Source organism: Takifugu flavidus, unplaced genomic scaffold (genome assembly GCF_003711565.1).
Source record: "Takifugu flavidus isolate HTHZ2018 unplaced genomic scaffold, ASM371156v2 ctg689, whole genome shotgun sequence".
NCBI lineage: Eukaryota > Metazoa > Chordata > Actinopteri > Tetraodontiformes > Tetraodontidae > Takifugu > Takifugu flavidus.
The window spans coordinates 833-9,707 of record NW_026622300.1 but is presented as its reverse complement, the minus strand read 5'-3'; the positions used below and the strand labels follow the sequence as shown (position 1 = coordinate 9,707).

The window sequence follows — 8,875 nt, the reverse complement described above, 5'->3', positions numbered from 1 at the left end:
GATTGTCCATAACGAACACCTTGTTCAGACATAAAGGCGTCCACATGTGCACTTGGCACCAGGACGCCTTAGGCCGCAGATCGATGATCGACTTTGTGGTTGTGTCATCGGATTTGCGGCCGCATGTTCTGGACACTCGGGTGAAGAGAGGGGCGGAGCTGTCAACTGATCACCACCTGGTGGTGAGTTGGCTCCGATGGTGGGGAAGGATGCCGGACAGACCTGGCAGGCCCAAACGTGTTGTGAGGGTCTGCTGGGAACGCCTGGCAGAGTCCCCTGTCAGAAGGAGCTTCAACTCACGCCTCCGGGAGAGCTTTGACCATGTCCCGGGGGAGGCGGGGGACATTGAGTCCGAGTGGACCATGTTCCGTGCCTCCATTGTTGAGGCAGCTGACCGGTGCTGTGGCCGCAAGGTGGTTGGTGCCTGTCGTGGCGGCAATGCCCGAACCCGCTGGTGGACACCAGCGGTGAGGGATGCCGTCAAGCTGAAGAAGGAGTCGTATCGGGCCTTACTGGCCTGTGGGACTCCTGAGGCAGCAGATGGGTACCGGCGTGCCAAGCGGAGTGCAGCTACGGCGGTTGCCGAGGCAAAGACTCGGGCATGGGAAGAGTTCGGTGAGGCCATGGAGAACGACTTTCGGACGGCCTCGAAAAGGTTCTGGACCACCATCCGGCGTCTGAGGAGGGGGAAGCAGTGCACTGTCAACACTGTGTATAGTGGTGATGGTGTGCTGCTGACCTCAACTCGGGATGTTGTGGATCGGTGGAAGGAATACTTCGAGGACCTCCTCAATCCCACCAACACGCCTTCCAGTGAGGAAGTAGGGCCGGGGACCTGGAGATGGGCTCTCGTATCTCCGGGGCTGAAGTTGCCGAGGTAGTTAAAAAACTCCTCGGTGGCAAGGCCCCGGGGGTGGATGAGATCCGCCCAGAGTCCCTTAAGGCTCTGGATGTTGTAGGGCTGTCGTGGTTGACTCGACTCTGCAACATCGCGTGGACATCGGGGGCAGTGCCGCTGGATTGGCAGACCGGGGTGGTAGTCCCTCTTTTTAAGAAGGGGGACCGGAGGGTGTGTTCCAACTATAGGGGGATCACACTCCTCAGCCTCCCTGGTAAGGTCTATTCAGGGGTACTGGAGAGGAGGGTCCGCCGGATAGTCGAACCTCGGATTCAGGAGGAGCAATGTGGTTTTCGTCCTGGGCGTGGAACAGTGGACCAGCTCTACACCCTCAGCAGGGTCTTCGAGGGTGCATGGGAGTTTGCCCAACCAGTCCACATGTGTTTTGTGGACTTGGAGAAGGCATTCGACCGTGTCCCTCGGGGGGTCCTGTGGGGGGTCCTCCGAGAGTATGGGGTGTCGGGCCCGCTGATACGGGCTGTCCGCTCCCTGTACGATCGGTGCCAGAGTTTGGTCCGAATTGCTGGCAGTAAGTCGAACTCGTTTCCGGTGAGGGTTGGCCTCCGCCAGGGCTGCCCTTTGTCACCGATTCTGTTCATAATTTTTATGGACAGAATTTCTAGGTGCAGTCATGGTGTTGAGGGGATCCGGTTTGGTGACCTCAGGATCGCGTCTCTGCTTTTTGCGGATGATGTGGTCCTGTTGGCTTCATCGGCCCGTGACCTCCAACTATCACTGGATCGGTTCGCCGCCGCCTGTGAAGCGGCTGGGATGAGAATCAGCACCTCCAAATCCGAGGCCATGGTTCTCAACCGGAAAAAGGTGGAGTGCCTTCTCCGGGTAAAGGAGGAGATCCTGCCCCAAGTGGAGGAGTTTAAGTACCTCGGGGTCTTGTTCACGAGTGAGGGAAGAATGGAGCGGGAGATCGACAGGCGGATCGGTGCGGCGTCCACAGTAATGCGGACTCTGCACCGGTCCGTTGTGGTGAAGAGAGAGCTGAGCCAAAGGCGAGGCTCTCGATTTACCGGTCGATCTTCGTTCCTACCCTCACCTATGGTCATGAGCTTTGGGTAATGACCGAAAGAACAAGATCACGGGTACAAGCGGCTGAAATGAGCTTCCTCCGTAGGGTGGCTGGGCTCTCCCTTAGAGAAAGGGTGAGAAGCTCTGCCATCCGGGAGGAGCTCGGAGTAGAGAGTCGCTGCTCCTCCGCGTTGAGAGGAGCCAGATGGGGTGGCTTGGGCATCTAGTCAGGATGCCCCCTGGACGCCTCCCTGGTGAGGTGTTCAGGGCATGTCCCTCCGGTAAGAGACCCCCGGGGAGACCCAGGACACGTTGGAGAGACTATGTCTCTCGACTGGCCTGGGAACGCCTGGGGATCCCTCCGGATGAGCTGGAGGAGGTAGCTGGGGAGAGGGAAGTCTGGGCTTCTCTCCTTAGGCTGCTGCCCCCGCGACCCGACCCCGGATAAGCGGCAGAGAGGATGGATGGATGGATGGATGTGAAAGTTTGGCACTGGGATGTGGAAAACATTCTAATGCTGGAGCCATTTGTTAAATGTCTTTAATTCCATTTTAATAGTTCACCTCAAGTTATATTGTAGCAATTTAGATTTGTTTTTTCTTAAATTGTTATCTTACTTTATTTTCTATTTGTTTCCCTCTCTTGCTTTGAATCTTTGATATTTACTTTATATTCTGAAGCAAACACCAAATTTCATTGCATGGTCGGGTTTACAATGAAAATAAAGGCTTTTAATTCAGTTGAAAAAAACACTAATAAGTTTAAATAATTTGCAGTGATTTGCACACACTGCAGGAATCCACAGCAACCCTGTGAGGATCTACATCTCTGATCACCACCATCCTTTGGTGAACATCTGGAAGTATATTCCATTCACCTTTTCTACTCCTTTAATGTGAACTCTGATTAAATGTGAACTCTAACTGTGACTTGATGGTTTGTGATCAGTGTATCAACCGACTCTTCTAAGGAAAACACAATTTTTTTCAAAATCACACTGATTAATTTCTGGTCTCCATGTAAGAATAAAAATAATGATGGAGTTTCTGTAAAACATCACGAATAACATTTTCACATTGACCTCAAGTTGTTCACTTTGTGAGTGAGTGAGTGAGTGAGTGAGTGAGTGAGTGAGTGAGTGAGTGAGTGAGTGAGTGAGTGAGTGTGAGTGAGTAATGTTGATTTCACTCACATGTGTGATCCTTCGCCCTGGCCGGTTTACTTATTCTTCCATTCACAAACTCAGCAGAAACCTCCAGATAGTAAATTACCTCCGGCTCCAGATCTGTGACAGTAATGTGGTGGGCTGTTGTTGTTAACTCCTGCACAATCTCCTGGCCTTCACGACAGGTCACCATGTATTTCTTCACTTCTCCAGCAGGGGGAGTCCAGAGCATTAACAGTGAATATTGACTGACACGATGAACTGTAACGTTTGTAGGACGGTCATCACCTGTGGAAATGATAGTTTCTATATGAAGTTGAAGGTGAAGGCAAATTAGGCCAGGATCAATTTCTTAGTCATTAACAGATCAGAGTACAGTCTAACTTGTAAAGTTAATAATAAAGGTTTATGTCCTTGTCGACATAAATTTGCTAACATTGAAATAATGTCGCTCACGTGTCCAACCAATGGTCATCGCTGGTTTACTTATTCTTCCATTCACAAACTCAGCAGAAACCTCCAGATTGTAAAACTCCTCCGGCTCCAGATCTGTGACAGTAATGTGGGGGTCTGTTGTTGTTAACTCCTGCACAATCTCCTGGCCTTTGCGACAGGTCACCAGGTATTTCTTCACTTCTCCAGCAGGGGGAGTCCAGCGCAGAGACAGCGAATCCAGGCTGGTGTGATAACTGCAACTTTTACAGGACGGTCATCACCTGTGAAATGATAGTTTCTATATGAAGTTGAAGGTCAAGGCAAATTAGGCCAGGATCAATTTCTTACTCATTAACAGATCAGAGTACAGTCTAACTTATAAAGTTAATAAAAGTTTATGTCCTTGTTGACATAAATTTGCTAACATTGAAATAATGTCGCTCACGTGTGCAACCAGTGGTCATCGCTGGTTTACTTATTCTTCCATTCACAAACTCAGCAGAAACCTCCAGATCGTAAAACTCCTTCGGCTCCAGATCTGTGACAGTAATGTGGGGGTCTGTTGTTGTTAACTCCTGCACAATCTCCTGGCCTTTGCGACAGGTCACCATGTATTTCTTCACTTCTCCAGCAGGGGGAGTCCAGCACAGAGACAGCGAATCCAGGCTGGTGTGATAAACTTTAATTTGTGTCAGACTGCCGATATCTGTGGGGACAATAGTTTCTCTTAGGTCTTGAAACTGGACGCCAGTTGACCAATGATGTCATTAACAGATGAGCGTACAGTCTAACTTGTATCATCGTGAGTCACCTGTTGAGGCTCATAGAGAGGATGCGATGCTTTGACGTCCATCTTCTGCAATCCTTTTGATGGTGAAAGTGTATTTGCAGCCAGGACGGAGGTTTGGAACCTGCACAGCTTTGTAGTCCTCCATCACCAGGCTGCCAGCATGTGAGTCAGATGAGTAATCCACCTGCAGTTTGTAGCCTGCAGAGGTGCTGGTGAGCGGGAAAGCAAGAGTGACTGAGTCCTGCTCCACACTCAGGACTCTGATCGCCTCCTGTGGAGGGACACCTGCGAGGAGAGGAGCTCGTTGGAAGGACCATCCATCATCCATCATCATCCATCATCCATCATCCATCCATCCAGCCATCCAGCCAGCCAGCAGCCAGCAGCCAGCCAGCATCCATCCATCCAGCCAGCATCCATCCATCCAGCCAGCATCCAGCCAGCAGCCAGCCAGCCAGCCAGCAGCCAGCAGCAGCCAGCCAGCAGCCATCCATCAGCCATCAGCCAGCCAGCAGCCATCCAGCCAGCCATCAGCCAGCCAGCAGCCAGCAGCAGCCAGCCATCAGCCAGCAGCCAGCCAGCATCCAGCCAGCAGCCAGCATCCATCCAGCCAGCAGCCAGCCGGCCAGCAGCCAGCCATCCAGCAGCCAGCCAGCAGCCATCCAGCCAGCCAGCATCCAGCCAGCCAGCATCCATCCATCATCCAGCCATCATCCATCCATAATCCATCATCCATCCATCCATCCATCATCCACCATCCATCCATCATCCATCATCATCCATCCATCCATCCATCATCCATCCATCCATTCATCCATCCATCATCCATCCATTCATCCATCCATCATCCATCCATCATCCATCCATCCATCGTCCATCCATCCATCATCCATCCATCCATCCATCCATCCTCCATCATCCATCCATCCATCATCCATCCATCATCCTCCATCCATCCATCCATCCATCCATCATCCAGCCATCCATCCATCCATCCATCCATCCATCATTCATCCATACATCTATCCACCATCCATCCATGATCCATCCATCCTCCATCCATCCTCCATCCATCCGTCATCCATCATCATCCATCCATCATCCATCCGTCCGTCCATCTTCCATCCATCCATCCATCCATCCATCCATCATCCATCCGTCCGTCCATCTTCCATCCATCCATCCATCCATCCATCCATCCATCCATCCATCATCCATCTTCCATCCATCCATCCATCCATCTTCCATCATCATCATCCATCCATCCATCCACCATCCATCATCCATCCATCATCCATCCATCCATCATCCATCCATCATCCATCCATCCATCCAACCATCATCCATCCATCATCCATCCATCCATCCATCCATCATCCATCCATCATCCATCCGTCCGTCCATCTTCCATCCATCCATCCATCCATCATCCATCCATCATTCATCCATCCATCGTCCATCATCCATCCAACCATCCAACCATCCATCCATCATCCATCCATCATCATCCATCCATCCATGCATCCATCCATCATCCATCCATCCATCCATTCATCCATCCATCATCCATCCATCATCCATCCATCCATCCATCCATCATCCATCCATCCATCCATCCATCATCCATCCATCATCATCCATCCATCCATCATCCATCCATCATCCATCCATCCAACCATCATCCATCCATCCATCCATCCATCACCCATCACCCATCCTTCCATCATCCATCCTTCCATCATCCATCCATCCATCCATCCATCTATCCATCCATCCTGTCATCCATCCAACCATCCATCATCCATCCATCCATCATTCATCCATCCATCATCCATCCATCCATCATTCAACCATTCAACCATTCATCCATCCATCCATCATCCATCCATCCATCCATCCATCACCCATCCATCTATCCATCATCCATCCATCCATCCATCCATCCATCCATACTTCCATAGATCCATCCATCCATCCATCTATCCATCCAACCATCCATCATCCATCCATCCATCATCCATCCATTCATCCATCCATCATCCATCCATTCATCCATCCATCATCCATCCATCATCCATCCATCATCCATCCATCCATCCATCATCCATCCATCCATCCATCATCCATCCATCATCCATCCACCCATCATCCATCCATCCATCATCCATCCATCCATCCATCCATCATCCATCCATCCATCATCCATCCATCCATCATCCATCCATCCATCCATCCATCCATCCATCCATCATTTCATCCATACATCTATCCACCATCCATCCATGATCCATCCATCCTCCATCCATCCTCCATCCATCCGTCATCCATCCATCATCATCCATCATCCATCCGTCCGTCCATCTTCCATCCATCCATCCATCCATCCATCCATCCATCCATCCATCCATCATCCATCTTCCATCCATCCATCCATCCATCTTCCATCATCCATCCAGCCAGCCATCCATCCATCCATCATCATCCATCCATCATCCATCCATCCATCATCCATCTATCATCCATCCATCATCCATCCATCATCCATCCATCATCCACCATCCATCCATCCATCCATCCATCCATCATCCATCCGTCCGTCCATCTTCCATCCATCCACCATCCATCCTCATCCATCCATCATTCATCCATCCATCCAGCCATCATCCATCCATCCATCCAACCATCCATCCATCATCCATCCATCAATCATCCATCCATCCATGCATCCATCCATCATCCATCCATCCATCCATTCATCCATCCATCAGCCATCCATCATCCATCCATCCATCCATCATCCAGCCATCCATCCATCCATCAGCCAGCCATCCAGCATCCAGCCATCATCCATCCATCCATCATCCATCCATCATCCATCCATCCAACCATCATCCATCCATCCAGCCATCCATCACCCATCACCCATCCTTCCATCATCCATCCTTCCATCATCCATCCATCATCCATCCATCTATCCATCCATCCTGTCATCCATCCAACCATCCATCATCCATCCATCCATCATTCATCCATCCATCATCCATCCATCATTCAACCATTCAACCATTCATCCATCATCCATCCAGCATCCATCATCCAGCCATCCATCCATCCATCACCCATCCATCTATCCATCATCCATCCATCCATCCATCCATCCATCCATACTCCATAGATCCATCCATCCATCCATCTATCCATCCAACCATCCATCCAGCCAGCATCCATCATCCATCCATCCTTTCATCCATCCATCCATCCAGCCATCATCCATCCAGCCAGCATCCAGCCATCCATCATCGATACATCCATCATCCATCCATCCATCCATCCATCCATCCTTTCATCCATCACCATCATCCATCCATCCTTTCATCCATCCATCCATCATCCATCCATCATCCATCCGTCCATCCATCCATCCATCATCCATACTTCCATCCATCCATCCATCCATCCATCATCCATCCTCCATCCATCATCCATCCATCATCCATCCATCATCCATTTTCCATCCATCCATCATCCATCCATCCATCCATCATCCATCATCCATCCATCCATCCATCCTTTCATCCATCCATCATCCATCATCCATCCATCATCCATCATCCATCCATCATCCATCCATCATCCATCCATCCTCCATCCATCCATCATCCATCATCCATCCATCCATCATCCATCCGTCTGTCCATCTCCATCCATCCATCCATCCATCCATCCATCCATCCATCCATCCATCATCCATCTTCCATCCATCCATCCATCCATCCATCATCCATCTTCCATCCATCTATCCATCCATCCATCATCCATCTTACATCATCATCATCCATCCACCCATCCATCATCCATCCATCATCCATCCATCCATCATCCATCCATCCTCCATCCATCCGTCCGTCCATCCATCCATCCATCCATCATCCATCTTCCATCCATCCATCATCATCCATCCATCCATCAGCCATCATCCATCCATCATCCATCCATCCATCCATCCATCATCCATCCAGCCATCCATCATCCATCATCCATCATCCATCCATCAATCATCCATCCATCCATGCATCCATCCATCATCCCTCCATCCATCCATTCATCCATCCATCATCATCCATCCATCCATCCATCCTTTCATCCATCATCCATCCATCCATCTATCCATCCAACCATCCATCCATCCATCCATCCATCCATCCATCATCCATCCATCATCCATCCATCATCTATACATCCATCATCCATCCATCCATCCATCCATCCTTTCATCCATCCATCCATCATCCATCCATCCTTTCATCCATCCATCCATCATCCATCCATCATCCATCCGTCCATCCATCCATCCATCATCCATACTTCCATCCATCCATCCATCCATCCATCATCCATCCTCCATCCATCATCCATCCATCATCCATCCATCATCCATTTTCCATCCATCCATCATCCATCCATCCATCCATCATCCATCATCCATCCATCCATCCATCCTTTCATCCATCCATCATCCATCATCCATCCATCATCCATCATCCATCCATCATCCATCCATCAT

At 49.9% G+C, this 8,875-nt stretch overlaps 1 long non-coding RNA gene across 2 annotated transcripts; it reads right to left on the bottom strand.

The window, feature by feature from the left end:
* Positions 1-2,412: 2,412 nt before the first annotated feature.
* LOC130521084 (uncharacterized) lies at positions 2,413-4,639 on the bottom strand. Of its 2 annotated transcripts, XR_008949176.1 has the most exons (4): positions 4,333-4,639; positions 3,967-4,227; positions 3,543-3,802; positions 2,414-3,374 (listed from the first exon to the last, which is right to left on the bottom strand). It is a non-coding gene; the product is annotated as an uncharacterized LOC130521084 (long non-coding RNA). The 2 variants fall into 2 exon arrangements; XR_008949177.1 differs by lacking the exon at positions 3,543-3,802 and having other exon boundaries at positions 2,413-3,374; positions 4,333-4,633.
* Between the last annotated feature and the right edge of the window lie 4,236 nt (positions 4,640-8,875).